Source organism: Protopterus annectens, chromosome 5.part0 (genome assembly GCF_019279795.1).
Source record: "Protopterus annectens isolate FY-2018-M chromosome 5.part0, PAN1.0, whole genome shotgun sequence".
Lineage (NCBI taxonomy): Eukaryota > Metazoa > Chordata > Ceratodontiformes > Protopteridae > Protopterus > Protopterus annectens.
In genome coordinates, this window is record NC_056735.1 from 1,617,334,801 (window position 1) to 1,617,354,536 (window position 19,736).

At 43.8% G+C, this 19,736-nt stretch overlaps 1 protein-coding gene across 1 annotated transcript in view; it reads left to right on the forward strand.

Annotated features, from left to right (window-relative positions):
• NIT2 (nitrilase family member 2) overlaps window positions 1-19,736 on the forward strand; it is a 570,156-nt gene that overhangs the window by 389,156 nt on the left and 161,264 nt on the right. The gene's annotated exons all lie outside the window — the stretch shown is intronic.

The following is a 19,736-nucleotide window of genomic DNA, read 5'->3' on the forward strand; positions in this document are numbered from 1 at the left end:
GAACTAGCCCATTCCATTTCTTCTATTTTATCCAAAATCCTTTTTCTTTGACAAACAGTAAAGCAGAGTCTAAATCATCAAGACCTTAGGACCATCAGGAAGGAAGATTTTAAGCTTGGCAGGAAACAGAAGGTATGTTTTAAACTGTGCTTTTAAGCTCCCTTATTAGTGGCAGAAAAACTTTTCTTTTAGCAATTACCATGGAAGAATAGTCATTGTCAAAACGCACAGTTGTCTCATTAAACTTAACAGGAGCTTTAGCCCAAGCAGATTTAAGAACCATCTCTTTATCAAAGATGATAGAAATCTAACTATAACTGATCTAGGATAGTTTTTGTTAGAGTTAGTATTAGCTATAGATCTATGTGCTCTTCGATACCAAAAGAGAATGCTTCTGGTAAATCTAAAGTTTTAGGGAGCCATGTTGTTAAAAAGAAGTAATATTGTTACCTTCAATATTTTCTGGCAGTCCAAAATCCTAATGTTATTGCGCCTAGATCTATTTTCCAGGTCATCCAGCTTTGTTTGTAAATGTGTATTTTGTTTCAGCAGAAACTCAATGTTGATTTCCTGTTCTTGTATTTTATTTTCCATGTCATTCACAGCTTCTTCTATGCCTGTCATCTGGATCTTCTGTTGTTGCAGGTCCATATGTAACAAGTCTATTTGTTTTGTAGTTTTTTCTATGAAAGTGTCTATTTTAGTATCCATTTTATCCATCTTAGCAGTAAGTTGCTGGACTATAATTATCAGAGACTGAAGTTCTTTCTTGATGCTGGAGTCTTGAGAATTTGTCTTACTGGAACTCATTTCAGACTGATAAACTGACAGGAAAATTTCCAAAGTAATTTCTGACAGGAATATTATTAAGATTTCCTTTCTTTTTTAGATATAGTTCAAGAACTATATAAAACAAACATATTTAGAAAGAAAATTACTTCAAGAATTAATTTTTTAAGTAATTAATTCCTGTCAATGTAATGAAATTGGTGGAGCTGAAGAAATCTGCTGCTATCCTGTGTTCATCCTTGGCCACCGGGATTTGGATTTTCTGAGGTGCAGCATGTCCATTAATTCCGGGTTGGACATGGCTTTTTACGTCAGGCACAGATCGCCTCTGAGCAGGCGGTATGCCACTGAGTAGAGCTGGAGTTTCTTTAACCGGGCAGCATACGACATCTGTTTGAGCCCCTTGATCCTCTTGGTGAGGTACTTTTGGGGTCTTTCCAGTTGCTGCAGGTGTCTGGTAAGGTACATCCCAAAAGGGGCATTGTACTCAATTATTGGCCTGATGAGGGATGAGTAAAGAGGCACGATGACCTCCCCTGATCTAGATGTGAATCCCTTCATGATTAGGTGGGCTATATAAAATGTTTTTCTAACCACTTTGGCCACGTGGTTGTCAAATGAGAGATTGCTATCAACTTGGGTCCCCAGGTCCCTATTTACTTCTTCTGTACTTAATGGATTACCACCTATGTGGTAATTTGTGGGCACTTTGTTTTTGCCAAAGGAGATGACTATACACTTTTTGGCGTTTAGCTTGAGGCCATGGCTCTGGCACCAGTTGTCTGTTTCTATGAGGCCCTTTTGGAGGATGCTTGTGTCAGCTGGAGAGTCTATTATGGCCCAGTTTGCAGTCATCTGCGAACTTGGTCAGCCACAGTCCTTCCATGTTGGCCTGTACCTCCGAGAAATATATACCGAACAAGAGAGGTCCCAAGACTGAGCCTTGTGGGACGCCACTTGTAACTGTTTTGGAGTCTGACATGGCTCCAGCTATTCTAACCATGTGAGTTCTGTCCTTGAGCCAGTTTGCAACCCATCTAGTGACATAGGGGTTTATATTTAAGCTGGTGAGCTTATCTATAATGCCCGAGTGGGGTATTGTATCGAAGGCTTTTGCGAGGTCCAGGTAGGCTGTGTGGACCACCTTCCCCTTGTCAATGGCCTTGGTGACTGTTTCAAAGAAATTGACCAGGTTTAAGAGGCAGGATCTGCCCTTAACAAAGCCGAACTGGGTAGGATCCAGTGTCTGTAGGTCCCCAATATCTTTATTTATAAGGTCCATGATGATCCTTTCCATAGCTTTGCAGACCAAGCTAGTGAGACTTATGGGGCGATAGTTTCCAGGATCCGTTGAGGCACCACCTTTGTGGAGAGGGACCACTGTTGCTGTACGCCACTCTTTGGGTACATATCCTGTAGTAAGGCTGAGATTGAACAGTAGTTTTAGGTTTGGGTTTAGCTCTTCTTGGAGTTCATGTAGGATGCAGCCCAGGACACCGTCTGGTCCCATTGATGCTGTGTTTCTTGCTTTGGAGAGGGCAGCTCTTACCTGAGCATCTGAGATGTCAGGGGGGCAGCACTCTGCTGGGATAGATATTAGCCCTTTTAATGTTTTTAAAGTATGAAAACTTTTGTTGTCTCAGTTATCTGCTGTTTTATGTATATACTGTTTCTTGTTAAATGTTAATATTGTTTTCCTACCTTATCTAATTGCAAATTATGTAAACTGTTTTTGACTCTATCTTCCTTCAACTGAAAAGGGGTTATAGACCAGTGCATTTACGTGGTTAACAAATAAAATAAGGAAAACTGGTAAGGATTAAGACAAAACCTACCCCTGGTAGCTGTCTGGATGATGATGTTGCTTGTGGATAACCAAATCAAATCATCTGTTGGTAGCAGCTATAAGAAAGGAGGACAAAAAACTAAGCCAAAAGAAGACTAAACTGGTACCTATTTGGCCAGTCTGTGTAGACTCTGTCTAGGTTGTTGTCAGAAGGCAGGCTGTCCATTGTTTCATTTAGGTCATCATTCATTGGTTTCCTGTGCATGGTAGTGGTGACTGATTACGTTACATTTAGGTAGTGATAACTGACTGTGCTCCATTTAGGTCATTGTTTCTTGTGAGTGGTAGTGGTGATTGATAGTTTAAGTTAGATCATCATTCATTGTTTCCCTATGCTTGGTAATGGTGATTGACTACAGATGTCTGGTGGCTTCTTACCGGTACATGAGTTAAGGATTTCTGTAGGTAGCATAGCTCCAGAAATTATTTAGTTAAACATTGCTAGGGCTATTTCAGGCACAGGCTTGCACTCTGCCTTTATCCTCAGTACTTGTGTGTGTACAGCCCCACCTTGCTGGACCAGTGCTGGTATAATAAATTCTTGTGCTGCAGTTTACAGTGATGCCACTAATATAAGAACTATTTTGTTCTTAGCACCATGAACAGTCATACTGACGATCTGCACACAGTCCTTTTGAAATATCATATTGGCTACTAGAGAGAATTAGGATGTTTTGCACATAATGCTTCAAAAGACTAGGAGGGTGATAGGTCCACATCATCAACATCTTTCCAGGATGACCCGTCCTTTGATAAGATATAATTGTATCTTTTTTTCAAAGCAAGCTGACTAGCCTGAGTTAAAATGACCCATTTAGATCCAGCTGGAAATTCTGCTTTATAATTGCCACACTCAGATAAAATGTATATCTACAAATATTTTAAAGTAAGTATTATGGAGGACATCCTCCAGATACCTGTGTCTCCGCTTTTATGTAAAGGCTGTTGTTCTAAAGTTGCAAAACTGTTGTGAACATTTGCACCCTGCTAAGGAAAAGTAGCATACACCACAGTAAAGTAAGCATACTGTACAAGTGTTCAGCAGCATCCTTTTACTCACCAACCTTAAATGTATCACCCATCTAAATGTAGGACCTCACGTATGTCACTAACTGCTTTTCAGTCAGTTCTCACCCTTGTTTTCTTGCAAGTAGTAGGGTAGACTATTTTGCCAGCACTTAGCTGTCCTACCTGGCATGTGACTCTTTGACCTAATGTATTCCGAAATATCTTCTAGAGAGATCATGCACTTCATATGAGTGTCTTCCCAATTTTTGGATCACCATCTTCCCTGTTATCCCTGTGGCAGGGCTGGCATATGTTGATAAAAAGGCTAAACCATATACTGAGAAGGGAGCCATCTGTCAGTCCCTAAAATGAGTGGAAAGTAGGATGCCACATCTTTCTTATACAAGAAAAAAATCAGACCCTGAGACCAGTTTTGATATGAACAGGTTTAATTCATTTTTCTAGCATTCTTGTGCATATGTATGGCCATCTTGCAAGGCTGTCCGTTTGTGTACTCAAAAGTAATGCTTAATCTGCTCTCCAGGTGTAAAGGATACCTATTTGTATATTATGTCCATAAGTGACACAAATATATTTTTTTTAAGGTCTTACTTTGAGTTACCACCTGCTTTGAGTAGAGGTACTTGGATAAAGCCTTCATGTGCCTTGTCATTCAGCTGTTCTCAAATTCTGAAGAGCTTAAGTTCACATCATCTATGCATGCTTACTTTAGCCTATGCATGAGGTCTTGTAGAGTTAAGTGGTGCAGGCACCCCCATGATCCCTTTCTTTCAGTCACTGATGCAGTGTAGAATCCGATAATCATTGGAAAAATTTCACACTTATTGATTTAGGCATATACTTTTTGAGTATGTCTGCATTTGCCAGGTTGCATCAGGAACACAATCTGGAGCTACCTTTTTTGCCTGGAACCAGAAGTAATTAGCAATGGTCTTATGGAGAATGGTTGTAGTAGTACTGTGTACTGGGACTTCTACCACAGAAAGTTTGACGTCTAGCTCAACTTTCAGAGCTTTGCACTCTTCCTCATCCTGTTTGCCCAGTTGCCTGTCCCTGTAAAGTGCCAGCACATTCCTAGTATAAAGCTGATATCTGTCTAGGCTATTTTCAGTTATTTTTTCATCAGTATGAGTCACACACTGAACTTCACAATCATCATTGTTATTGTGACACTTTTGTCTTACTCCAAAACTAGCACAGATAAATACTGTGTTGGAGAAAACTCTTTTTCTGTCCAAATTTTATTGCATTGTTTTGGATTGTAGAGAAATGGAGTCTTGTTGACTTTTTTTTTCATCCACACCTCTGTTTTTCCCCTTGAGTTATTCCTTCCTGCTCAGTAAGCCTGTCTATCTTCCATCTGAGGGCTGTACTTACAGGTTATACACTTGCATTCAGTGGAAGCATGGGCCGGGCATCGGGAGTCCTATAGTCATCCACAGGGTCGGGGAATGTTTGCTGGACTATGTCCCTAGCTATGACTTGCTGGCTGGGCAGAGGGGAAACTGCAGCGTGTTCTGCCCCCAAGCACTAAGGGGCATGTACTGACGGTCTATCTCACCCCTCCAGCCTGACATCCAGCTTCTCTAAGCACTAGCCTCCACTAACTGTCAACTGGAGAAACATCAAGCATAATTTCTCCCCAGGATAGGAATAACCCATCCTCTCTGCCAGCTCTGTCAACTTGGGTCACGTGGGTCATAGTCAGGGCTTTATCTTCTATACCACTGGAATGGCTAACTTTTGTTTTTAAGGTACATCTGCTGAGGAAAAACTAATAAATGTGCATACAATAGGCAAATTCTGTCAGAATTACCATATTCAGCTTGTATTCTATCATAGGTCTGATCACAACATCCACCAGTGCTTTAGTTTCAAAGACTGTTAAAAGGGAACATTCCCTTTAGGGCAGCCTAAAAACAAAGATGTTTGAGGCTTTGGTCCATGTCAGTACAACTAGTAGTTTGTTAATCATGGACATTACATCCCACCCTCAACTCAGAAAAGGAAGGAGAAACATCTTAAGAACTGATATTACCAACATCCTGGCAGATAGGTTCAGTGCAAACTTCACCCCCCAAAGGGCCCATCACTATACCAGAAGAATGCAAAGCCTCTATAATCACGGCTGCACAAGTAAAGACCGCACTCTCCAAAGCCAAGAACACAGCATCCATGGGACCTGACAACATCCCAGGCTGCATTCTGCACAAACTACAGAACGAACTGGCACCCCACCTAAGTACCATGTGCAGTCATAGCCTTACTTCAGGCTTTGTGCCTACTGAATGGTGCACAGCGATGGTTATCTCACTCCACAAAGGGGGCGCCACCACAGACCCTGGGAAGTACTGCCCCATTAGCCTGTCGAGCCTGGTTTGCAAGATCATGGTACCTATCATTTTGGAGCTTATAAACAAGGACATAGGTAACCTCCAAACTCTGGACCCCACTCAGTTTGGGTTTGTAAAAGATAGGTCATGTCTCCTAAACCTGATTGACTTCTTTGAAGCAGTCACCAGAGCCGTGGATGAGGGTAAGGTGGTGCACACAGCCTATCTTGACCTCGCCAAGGCTTTCAACACCATCCCCCACTCTGGAATTATAGATAAACTCACTAGACTGGGCATAAATCCCTATGTCACAAGATAGGTGGCCATCTGGCTCACTGACAGAACCCACACAGTGAAAGTAGCCAACTCCAAATCCAACTTCAGACCAGTGACAAGTGGAGTACCACAGAGCTCAGTCCTGGGTCCTCTCCTGTTTGACATCTACTTCTCAGAAGTCCAGGCTAATACAGCAGGTCTTTGGCTAATGAAGTTCGCAGACAACTGCAAACTAGGTGCCATAATAGAATTGCCTAATGATGTGGAGATTCTACAAAGGGGCCTCACTGAGACTGATGTTTGGTGTCAAAGTCATGGCCTCAAGCTCAATGCCAAGAAGTGCACTGTCACCCCCTTTTGGAAAAACACTGTACCCATGAGCTACCACATAGGAGGTAGCCTACTAAACACAGAAAGTGTGATAAGAGACCTTGGGACACAGGTGGGCAGTAGTCTCTCCTTTGATAATCACATCACCACAGTAGCCAGGAAATCCTTCTACATGGCACACCTCATCACAAAGGGGTTCACCTCCAGAATTGTTCTTCCCTACTCATCCCTCATCAGATCCATTATAGAGTACAACTCCCCGTTTGGTATGTTCCTCGCAAGACATCTACAACAAATAGAAAGGCCACAGAAATACCTCACTAAGAGGATTACAGACCTCAGGCAGATGCCGTATGCAGACTGTCTCAGACTCCAGCTCTACTCCGTCGCTTATTGCGTAATCAGAGGCGACCTCTGCCTAACATAAAAAGCCATGTCAAACCCAGGTCTGTTGGACATGCTACACTTAAAGAAACCCCAATCCCTCTGAGCCACACGCTACAGGGACCTAAACCTTGCCACCACAATAAACAGAAAATGCTGGAGGGATAGATTCCTGTTCCACAGACTTCCCATGCTCTGGAACAGACTACCCATTCATGTCAAGCAAAGCTCCTCATTAGCCCTCTTTAAAAAAATCTCGACAATTGGATGGGAAATAGGAAATTCACCCTGGGGATCACTTCTGTGGCTCTGCTACACAGGGGCGCAGGAAAATAACTTTCTTGGTTGGCAAAAGCCAGGGAACTTTTTTGGCTAGGCTTATATAGGCCCCAGGTCCAATAGCCTAGTGTCTACCTATAAACCTATAAAAAGAGGAAAGGAAAACTGGGGACTCAGTCTTGGGTCCAGATGTCCCGATTCAGTTCCAGCATACAGAGTGGTGTGGTGCTTTTGCAACCACAGGCCCACACATCTGAATTACCCAAATCCTATTACATTACCCTTTTGGAAGATGTCATGCCTGGGGACCAAGGCATGCCTTCCTAAGCCAAAGGCCTTCACAAGGAAGTTGGCCGTGATGGCCCTTTGCAGTTACTCAAATCTAATCCACCTTTTGTAATGCCCTAAAGGAGGACAATACCACTTCAGTAGTAGTTGTGAAAGACATCCATGGCAAGAAGGTGAGGTCTGAATCACCCATCTATGGACCCAGGCATTTCAGGTGGCAGCCCTAGCAAGTAGGGGTCCAATAATCTGAACACAAGATGTTCATCTGTCTGAGATCCTTGCAGTTACCTGCACTTTTGCAATTCTCCCATATCTCTCCCTCATGCATGGCTAGTGTCTACAGTTCATTCTTTCAAGTAAAAATGGGACCCCTGCTTAGAGAGTAACTCAGACTGCTCAGATTGTGAGGGGGAAGCTCCTTAGATGTGTTCTCTTTTAGGGTATAATACAGCCACTGAAGATGCCCTATCTACTGAATCTCTCAGGGGAAATCTCATCTGGTGATGTCCTCTATGGAATAAAGAAACACTTCAAATAGGACGCCAATGAGGACTTTTATGCCTGCAGTCTTGTGGCAGTACTTCCTGTGGATGCAGTTTTAGAAGATTCCTTTATGGCTGCCTCAAAGTAACCAGACTTCTAACCCCCTGCCCCAAACAACCCTGGTAAGTTTTGTAGGTGAGGAGGAAGCTCCTTAGATGTGTTCTTTTCTAGGGTATAATACAGCCACTGAAGACACCCTATCTTCTGAATCTCTCAGGGGAAATCTCATCTGGTGATGTCCTCTGTGGAATAAAGAAACACTTCAAATAGGACGCCAATGAGGACTTCTATGCCTGCAAGCCTGCAGTCTTATGGCAGTACTTCCAGTGGATGCAGTTTCAGAAGATTCCTTTTTGGCTGCCTCAAAAAAACCAGACTTCTAACCCCCTGCCCCAAACAACCCTGATAAGTTTTGTAGGTTATAAGACCCCTAGACGTTTGTAAAAGAACCCTATAGCTGATCCAGCAGTGATGTCTGTGGGTTCAGAAAAGGGATTAAAATTGGTTACAACACCAATGTCTGAGAGAGCAGGACTCAAGGTATGTATGGTTGTGAAGCTGGCCTCCACAGCTCTTAATTGTCAGGTACATATGGCCAAGTACCAAACTTCACATAGACAACTGAGGGGGAAAGTAGGGAGAAGTGTCAGATTAAGACCTGAAACCAGAACTTCTAGAATTCACGTAAGAATATTGGTCAGGTGGTTAAAAACTCAAGTAAAGGTGGATATGATGCTGTCGGTGCAGTATACATGACAGTAGTCCCACTGTGTGTCATCAAAGGAAGTGCCTGGCTGGTACTTCAACCACTGCCAAAAAATATCCAGGGTCAGCTCCTAAATATCCCACTAGACAGTGAACAGGTTCAGCTCCTAAATCTCCCACTAGACAGTGATCTATTCTTAAGGCCCCCTACAGCAGAAGTATTCAAGACAATGGAAAACAGGGGGAAGACTTTACAGCTTATTAAGCAGCATTTTCACTACCTCTTCCCATGATATGACAGAAATCATTCTGCCAAGATCTGACCCTACTGTCACTGACAGGGCAAAGGTAAACAGGCAGAAGTGAAAAAGGAACAGGACAAAAAAAGTGTCAGTGAGACCCAAAGTTGAAGACTTGGAGGCTGTTAGAGCTACGGCCTACAAAGGGAACAGCCATGCCTACTACAAACTTCTCCTTTCCTCCCTTTACCCCATTCCAAATCTACACCACAGCCCACTCTAACACCTCATCATCCTCCCCGAGTCTGGCTGGCCCAATTCTCGGGAAACTGAGAAAACATTATAATAGACAAGAGGATGCTACAAGTGATGTCTCAGGGGTACAGGTGTTGCTGACATCCTTCCAGTACCAAAAGGCCAAAAGATCTTTTACATCCTCCCTTAGAGGATCTTCTTAAGCAAAGCATGATAGGTCTCATACCAGAAGAAGACTGAAACAAAGGGATCTACTCAAGGTTGTAATGCCTAGGAAAGAAGGCCTGTGGAAGCCCATTTTGGACCTCTTCAGGCTGAATACCTTCCTAAAAGTAACAAAATTCTAACAGTCCAAAGTCTCTTACCACTCCTGCTTCCTCAAGCAGTGATGATTACCCTGAACCTGAAAGATGCCTACCATATATATGCTAATCCACAGGCACCACAGGTATTACCTCCTATTCAAGGTAGGGGCACCATTTATCATTTTACCTTTTGTCTGTTGCTACCACATACCTGCATGTGCATTGGTTTGGGGACACTAAAGTTTGTGCTGGCATCTACTTCAACTTTATGAAAACAAAGCAGTAGTTACAGAATAAATTATAATACAAAACCCAAGTACCAAAAAACTACATCCAAAAATACAGTAAAAATATAAATATGAGGAGCAAAATATTGTAGTATGATATGAAAACAGCACTACCTGGGCTGATAAAAATCACAATTTTGAATAGCCATGACCCTGAAAAGAAGTCCTGGCCTTGATCTACTGTGTTTTCAATTAGGTTTCTGCTCAAATGGCCTAACTTAGTGCTGGAGTAACTGTGGAAGTAGCCCAGAAATGAACACTGCTGCAGCCAGCATAGAAGCAGGTCCCACATGTTTGGTGCTCAGTAAGCAAAATAGCAATAACCAGATATTTCATAATGTGCATGTGCAACCAGGCAGCACTACCAGCCCCTGAGCAGCAGAGTGCAACACCCAAGGAGGCCAATACAGCATTATGAGTCCCGTAGTGTAGGAAATACCAAATTCATATAGAGACAAATAAAACAATGTCAAAATTTAAAAAATAATACTACAGTAAACTGAAAGCCAATGCAGACTCCACAGCATATGCTAGCAAAACGATGAACCAGTAAGTAGCCTGGCCACAGAGTTTTGCACTAGCAATAGTTCACTCTCAGTATCAGGAGTTCCCAGATAGATGGCATTTACAGTAATCTATGTAGGTGGAGACCAGAGCATGAACAACTGCAGAGATCTTATTAAGGTATCAGGTATTTAATCCTGGAAATATTCCAAAAATGGAAACAAGATGACTTAATGATGGTTAACACCTTGTCCCGAGATGTTAGCTGTTTGACAGGATTACTCCCGAATCATGCAGGTTGCTAATAAACTCCAGTCTCTTGACACCATAAAAGTAACAAAGCCATGGTCTTTGTCTTGGACGTATGGCTGATTAGTGTCTAGCCATTGATGAATGGCCTTCAAATTGTCAGCACGAGAATATACACACACCATTTGTTCTGAAAAAAGAAGTGGTAGAGCTTATAATCAGTATAACAATGGTTTCTAAAAAGATCCCCTAAGGACAACATAAACACTGTGAAAAGCAGATGGCCCAAGGTTGAACCCTGTCGTACTCATCACTCCAGAGGGTGTGAGTTGCAAGAGTTTAATCATTCATTTGGAAAGTATAAACCAAGGTGTTGAGATGGTTTGAATAAAACATTTTTATTGTTTTTGCTAGAGTCTTGAGTTAGTTATTTTGCCTTTTAGATGCCCTTTCTTAGATTACTGTTGCAGTACGCCAGTACTTGTGGGTTATTTTGCCAAGAAAACCTGAGATCCAGCCAGCATACCCAAGCCAAAAATCTTCACATACTGTAAGTCTGAATTTGATCTCAGTCCGCAGGTGTAGAGGTACATAAGCAGAGATTTGGGCATGAGATCTTCAAGAATGTTTTGCCACCAGTCTGAATGCAGAAGCTTCATTTACATCAGTCTAATTACTTTGTTCTGTTGCTACCACTGCCAAGACCTGATAAGATAAGTGCCCCATTGGGTTAACTTCCTGTTATTACTTGTTGCTAAAGATTTGTTCATGTCATCTAAGAAAGGGAAGTGCATCTATGGAAGGCAAATCCCCTACAGGGAATGCCACTCTGTGTTTGTTTTGCTTAGGGGCTGAGTATGATTACCGTGGTTGTAAGATTTGTCTATTTGTTGTTCATAGAACTCATAGAACCAGATTAGCTTCACTGAATACCTGATCTGATGTTGTCAATCTTCAACTATTCTTAAATCTTGGGTAGTCGGTTCCGATCCTCAGAACCAGTCCGGCCATTATACAGTTCCCGTTGGCCAAAAATCTCTCAAGCTGCTACTCTACCCACAATGTCCCTCTTCAGTTCACCTCAGATCTCGTTTGCTGCTCTTATAGCAAGACACATCAGCTGACTCTCCTCCTGTAGCTAAGTAATATTTAAAATTTATTCATCTTTCTACCTTTCTTTGCTATAAAACTTTAATATTTTTCTTTTCTCTACCCACCTTTTTCACTTGTGAGTGTGTTTCTATACCCGTTGGTATTCCTTTCCATACCATTGCTGGTAGTTTTCCTCTCTCCTTTTCTCTCTACCATTCTTTGTACCATTTTTGGTAGAACCTTCTTTTTTTTGTCTATCCTTCTGTGTATGTGTGTAGTGTGAGTGTTTATTTTTCTGCCACTTATCAATATGGCAGATAAGTCCAAAGGCAGAACTGGATTTAAGCAGTGCCAGGACTGCGGCTGAAAAATGCCTAACTCTGACGGGCATACGACTTGTGTTTATTTTTTAGGTGCTCCACATTTAGACATAGAGTGCTCCATCTGCCAGGCCTTCAGTACTAGGGGCATGGTAGAACATTGAAACAAGCTTATTCTTAAAGGGCTTCTTAAGACCCCCTTTGAAGAAGCTATAACCAAGACCAATAAATCTCCAACGGCCTCTGGTTCCAAAACTAGTGTTTCAGTGCCAATGTGTCCATTGGCACCGACATCAAGAAAACAAAAACTCCCTTCTGTTGGTTCCTCCTCTGATCCGAGAGCTAAGGTTCTGAATCTCTCTGAACGGACTCATTCTTCGGCACCAGTCACCTCGGCTACCTTCAGCACCGGCGTCGGCACTGGCTTCTTTAGTTTCCACATTGGTGCCATCTCCTTCTGCACCTCAACAGATCATAGCCCCCCTTCGCTGCCAAAAATTGATCCCCTTTATATACTCAGGACAAAGTATTCCCTTTCCATTGACCCCCTTTTTTGGTCAACTTCCCAGTTCCTTTATAGAAAGGCCAGAATCTCCCTCTGGATTGTCTGTTTGCTCCTCCAGGAGTCTCACTGAAGTTGATGTGGTGAGATTGGTGGACTAGCTCCTCACAGATAAGGGTCTTTCTACTTCTTTCCAACCCCCTTTCCCTCCTGGAGCAGGGATGTTTTCTCCCAGGACTCCTCCAGTTCTTCCTCCTCTGCTCCGTCTTTGGAGGTGGGTCTCTTGAGGTGGGATGTGACCCCGGTTCTGAGTTCATCTTTCTCGGTTCCGGGCTCCCATCCCTCCTTGAGGGGGCCTGCTTTCCAGGCTATGGAGAGAGGATTGGCCACCACAGGCTCTTAGGTGGCTCCTGCTGTATCAGAGTTTCAGCCACTGACCGCTTCTTACCGGGAGCGTCCACGAACCTCTGCACCTGAACAGCAAGCTCCAAGGTTGTAAGATAATCCCGACTGAGGACCACCCTTCCTCTGAGACCTCCTCAGACATTCCCACTGACGAGCGTCCTCGGAAGACAATGTATAAGAGGAAACACCTGGACTCCCTGAACAATCCATCACTGAGGACACTAATTTCGATGACGGGGAGGGTTCCCCCCAGTCACCTCCAGAATACATCACCTTTGAAGACATTCTTGAGATCCTTAAACAGAGGGATAACTTGACGCCCAAGGACCCTACCTCTGCGGAGTCTGTGTACTTGCAAGCCTTTGGTAATCATCCATCTACTTCCTGCGTGACCCCTCCTGCTGACAATCTCATTAAACGATCACTCAGCGGGTTTGGAAATCTACTGACTCCATAGAACCGATTCCCCAGAGACCAGATAAAGTCCTTTCTGCACCTGAGCACCAACAACATTGGGCTAAAGGGTTAGCAGTAGATGCCATGGTTGTTGTGACCACCAAAAAGGAACTGGCTGAGGAAAGTTCCTCTGTTCATTCCCCTAACCAAGAGTGTAGAGCAGTGGACAGATGTGGATAATGGGTTTATGCATCGACCTTTGCCTTAAGGTCCTTGAATTTTCTGGCACACTTCACTATGCTCCAGAGGGATCTGATCAAGGAACTACTGGACACCCTAGTAGGAGCTGTATCTGATAAGGTCCAAGAAAAGGTGGCCTCCCAGTTAGCTACCCTGGAGTCTATTTCTAACTCATCCACGAGACTCATTTCACATGCAGCAGAAGGGATGACCAGGTCAGCTGGTTCAGGCGGTTCTATCAGACAACACGCCTGGTTGCGCCTGTGTGAGTTTGCAGAGCCATTCAGGTCTTCCTTCATCAGTGCTCCCTTTGATGGATCTTCTTTGTTTGGCCCCAAAGTTAAAGAAACTCTAGCCAGGTGTGAGAAGGATGGGAAGACCCTGTCTGCTGTGGACATATGTTTTTCCATCCCCAACGATCTTATTCTAGGAATCAGAGGAGTGGGAATATGTGGTTCAAAAAGTCCCAAGGGCCTTGGCAGGACACTCATGGTGGAGGCTCCCCTTGGGGCAAAGGGGGGAGCTCTAATGGAAGATGCTGGACCCTGAGGCAGAGGTGGCACACAGAATCAGGGTTCCAGAGACTCTTTCTCTGGCCAGCCCTACCAGCACTACTGAAAGGGGACTCCATTGCTTGCCACTGGAAGTGGTCAGGGGAAGATTTTCTCTGCATGCAAAAGCCTGGTGACAGATAACCACAGATGTTTGGGTGTAGAGAATTATGACCAGAGGTTATTCTATCCCCTTCACCCTTTATCCCAGATCTTTAACAAGTCTACTCCTTTGGTGAAACCTTACATACCATGAGGGAGCATTTCCATTGGGAAGGCCAGGATTACTCAGAATCCAAGAAAAGGCTCAGAGACTTCCTTTTATTACCTCAACACAGACCCCTTGCTATTCTGCCAGTGTTAGATATAGTGGATGATGTGTATACTGAATCCAGCTTAAATCCTGATTCTTTACCTCCAGCCCCAGTTAAGCCTGACAGATACTACAGAGTACCTGACTCACACAAATTTCTTTATAAAAGCCCTGTTGCCGACCCTGAAACTATTTCTCAGGGACCCAAAAGGGTTAAGGCCTCATCGGCAAAGAATCCAGTCCCCTCTGACAGAGATTCCAGAGCAATGGACAGATGGGGGAAGAAAGTATATACGTCTGCAACTTTAGCAATGAGGGCCTTAAATTGCCAGTTTCACATGTTAAAATATCAGCAGTTTCTGATGTCTCAGTTGAAACAAAAAATGCTTCCAGATTCAGATCCTCCTAATTTAAAGGAAATGCAGGATTTATTGCATGCAGCTGAACAAGTGGGAAAACACACTTTGCAATGTGGTTTTGATTCTTTAGAGGCCTCCTGTAGAGCAGCTGTTACAGATTCTGTCATTAAAAGACATGCTTGGTTAAAAGAACATACGTTACCAGATCATGTTAATGCAAAACTATTGGATGCACCTTTACAGCAGGATGTGTTATTTGGAGTTAAGGCAGAAGAGGTATTAAAGAAAATGGAGGATAAGGCAAAATCTTTGCAAATGGTGAAGGATTTCTTACAGGTTCAGCCTCCTCGATTTAGCAGAAATTGGCCAGCAAAGAATTGGTCCTTTCCAGCTTCAGACAGACCCCAAAGGGACAGATACAGACGTCCAAGAGGCAGAGGTCAACCACAAGGTCCCTACAGGCCTCGACAATGGGGTGCATCAGGCCAGAAAGAAGGGGAAGACAGGCCACGACCTTATAAAAAACAGCCCCAATGACTTCCCACTACAGCTGCCAAACAGCTTTCTCTTGGCAGCCCCCTTGGGAGGAAAACTGGCACTTTTCTATCACAATTGGCATATGATCACCAAAGACAAATGGGTTCTCAACATTGCATCTCAAGGTTACAAGTTCCACTTTCACACTCTACCAAGGTTAAAAGGAATGCCAAACCTGCCACCAAATCAATGGGCAGAGGCTCAAAAACAAATTACAGCACTCATGGACATGAGAGCTGTTCAAAAGGTACCACCACAGGTGCAAGGACAAGGATTTTACTCAAGACTCTTTCTGGTTCCCAGAAAGGACAAAGCCTGGAGGCCCATTCTAGATCTTTCTTCCCTAAACACTTACCTGGATGTTCCGAAATTCAAAATGTTGACACTACAGCAGCTTCTTCCCATGCTGGGCAAGAAAGCTTGGTTCGTGACATTGGACCTCAATGAGGCATTCCTGCATGTCCCTATCAGACAAAACTGCAGAAGATACCTCAGATTCATAGCTGGTTCAATGCACTATCAATTCTCTGCACTGCCCTTTGGCTTATCTACTGCGCCCAGGGTCTTCACAAAGTGCCTGGCACCAGTAATTGCATTTTGTAGACAAAAAGGAATTCAAATTTATCCGTACCTGGACGACTGCCTGATTCAAGTAGAGAGCAAGGACATTCTTCTACAGCATCTGGTGTTTGTAAAACAGTTATTAAGTTGCCTAGGGTACACAGTAAATGAAAAGAAATCAAAACTAGTGCCCTCACAAGAGATAATATTCCTGAGTGCCAGCTGGAATACAATGGCCCAGATGGCTTATCTCACGCCAGACAAGCAAGGACATCTGACTCAGTATTTTCAATTGATGGCAACAAGAACCCAACTCCCTGCAAGAAAAATTCTGCAGGCCTTGGGTTACATGGCATCTTGCATACTACTAATTCCATATGCCAGGCTGCATGTGAGGAAACTACAATGGTACCTAAAGAGTGTCTGGTCTCAACACTGTCAAAGTTTGGAAACAGTTATACCACTAATTCCTTGCCTGCAACTGGAGTTTCGATGGTGGGCTCAAGCTTGTCACCTCAACAAGGGACAGCCTTTTACTCAACCCACAGCCAGGCAAACACTGACAACAGATGCATCGGATTACGCCTGTGGCCCGCAGAACAAAGGCATCTTCACATCAATCAAAAAGAGATGCTAGCTGTACAAAATGCCCTAATGGCCTTCAAGGACCTGCTACATCCAGGACAACTATTATTAAAGACAGACAACACCACAGTTATGCGGTACATAAACAAGCAAGGGGGCACTCACTCTTATCCCCTCTGCAGACAAGCCATGACCTTGTGGAACACAGCTCTAAACTATCAAGTTCATCTGCAAGCACAATTCCTGCCAGGAGAGAAAAACACACTGGCAGACAATTTAAGCAGAAATATCATGGATCCCCACGAATGGGAGTTGAATCCACAAATATTCAGAATAATAACACAGAAATGGGGGAGCCTGGACATAGATCCGTTTGCATCCCCAATGAACTGCCAGCTACAAAAATTCTGCACAAGGACTTACCATCCACAAGCATGTAAAGTGGATGCCCTCTCATTCAGCTGGAAAAACGTACAAGTATATGCTTTCCCACCACTGCCTCTCCTTCCAAAGGTACTCATCAAAGCCAGGCAGGAAGAGCCAAAGATTATCCTGATTGCACCAGACTGGCCACGCCAGCACTGGTACCCAATCTTGAAGAACCTAGCACAAGGACCACCCTGGATTTTGCCTCACATACCACATCTGCTGACTCAGCACAACAATCAAATACTTCACAGCCAGCTAAAGACTTTAAACCTGGCTGCATGGAAGATTACCTAGTCAAGCAAGCAATGCCTCTCTCCAAAGCTGTTATGGATGTCATTCTGGAGGCCAGAAGGCCTAGTACCAGGAAAGCCTATTCGGATAAATGGAAGAGATTGTGTGCCTGGAACCAGGCTCACAGCCTTGACCCTCTTGTCCCAAATATTCCTCAGATACTACAGTATTTAACTGAGATGCTGGACAAAGGCCTCTCCTTTTCATCCATCAAGATCCACGCCTCTGCTATCTCTGCGCATTACAACACGGATCCACATATTTTCTCTAATCCTTTGCTAAAACAGTACCTCAGAGGGGCTAAAAACATAAGACCACCCCGTAGAGCACCTACTCCAACTTGGGACCTCAACTTCGTGTTGGAAAAATTAACCTTACCTCCTTTTGAGCCAGCAAACACAGCAGATTTAAAATATATCTCTAGGAAAACTGCTCTACTCCTGGCAATAACTTCAGCACGAAGAGTTTCAGAGTTACAGGCACTAATGGCAGTGGAACCATTTATCATTTTCCACCAAGACAGGGTGTCTTTAAGAACTAACCCTACAATTATGCCAAAGGTGGTATCAAGTGTGGCTCTCAACCAAACTATCCACTTGCCAACTTTTTATCCAAATCCACAGAACAAAGGGGAGAGACTACTGCATTCTTTGGACATACACAGGCAGTTACGCTTCTACTTGGACAAAACCAAAGCTTTCAGAAAATCTGAGCAATTATTGGTAGCATATGCTGCAGGAGCACAGGGAAAAGCCATTTCAAAATGGATAGGACACTGTATACGTTTCTGCTATACACACCATGGAAAACCTGTACCTAACAGCATTAGATCTCACTCCACCAGGGCAACAGCCACTTCAACTGCCTACCTCAGAGGAGTACCTACCAAGGACATTTTGGAAGCAGCAACTTGGAATTCTGTACATACCTTCACCAAGCACTACCATCTGCCCCTATATTCTAAATCCAGAGCTGGCTTCGCCACTGCAGTGCTGCAGGGTCTTATAGCCACCCCTAATGCCTTATAGTACGAGCCACCCTACCTCAGCTTTGGGATTCTACTCGAGTGTAATGACTGCAGCAGTGTAACACGATGAACATAGTACAGTTTTGTACCTACCATAAATGTAGATGTTCGAGTTTATACACTGCTGCAGTCCAGGTTATCCACCCTCCATCCCCTCTTACTTGCTGGTACGTACCTATGTCTTCTACCCTTTACTACCTATGGGGAGTATTTGCTGGTATCTGAAAGTTATTGATTGTTTTACTTATGTATGTTTTATTAGCAATTGGAATAGCCTACCTTTTTGGGGACACCTGACATCAATGGCGTCGGCTGCATCTTATATACCCCTGTCGTACTGACGTCAGGGAGGAGGCGACAGCAACCGACGCCGGACCAAGACTTTGGAACTCAGGCCGACTGGGGAACCGCCTGACGGCAGGATAACCCAAGTATAATGACTGCAGCAGTGTATACACTCGAACATCTACATTTATGGTAGGTACAAAACTGTACTTTCAGGGTGCTGCTCTTTGGTTTCACCACAGCCCCCAGGGTGTTCACCAAATGTATGGCAGCAGTAACAGCTCACTTGGGACTGCACGGATTCTGGGTATTTCCATATCTAGACAACTGGCTCATCATCGCTTCCACCAGACATCTACTTTTTCAAGCAACAGAGTTCATTCTGCATTTGTTCGTGAGCATTGAGCATCACAATCAATCAAACAAAATGTTAGCTAAGCTCCACTCAGGATTTAGAATTCACAGGAGCTCATCTGAACACCATCTCTTGTGTAGCCTTCCTTCCTCAGCACAGATTACAGAAGATAAAATCCCAAGTACATCCTATTCTATGCAAAAACAAAGTGCCAGCACTATTTGTCCTTCAACCATTGGATTCCATGGCAGCGACCATCACTGAAGTCCCATTAGCAAGGTTTCATATGCAGCTGCTACAATGGCTTGTAGCATCACAATGGTCCTTTCTAACCCATCCAGTGAACTACCCCATACTAATCACCAGTTGCTGAAAAAAAGACCTATCCTGGTGGATGTAATCTGAAGAAATCCTATTAGGCAGTCCATTTGTCCCTCCTCAACCCAAGGCCATGGTGACCACGAATACATCCCAGATGGGGTGGGGAGGGCATTATCTGGGAAGAACGTTCCAAGGCACTTGGTCCCTGATAGAGGCCAATCTACATATCAATATCCTGGAGTTGAGGGAAGTGCTATTAGCGTTGCAAGCCTTTCAGTCTGTTCTCCCCCTAGGGACCATTGCAATCCAGTCAAACAACATGTCTGTAGTCTGATACATCAACAAACAAGGGGGAACCAAGTCCTACCCCCTCTGTCGAGAAGCCCTTGGAGTGTGGCAATTGGCTATTTCCTCCAACTGCTTTCTGATAGCAACTCACATCCCAGGCAGTTCAAACGTGATAGCAGAAAAACTGAGCAGATGCATTCTACTGCCATATGAGTGGTCTCTCAATCCTGAGATAGTG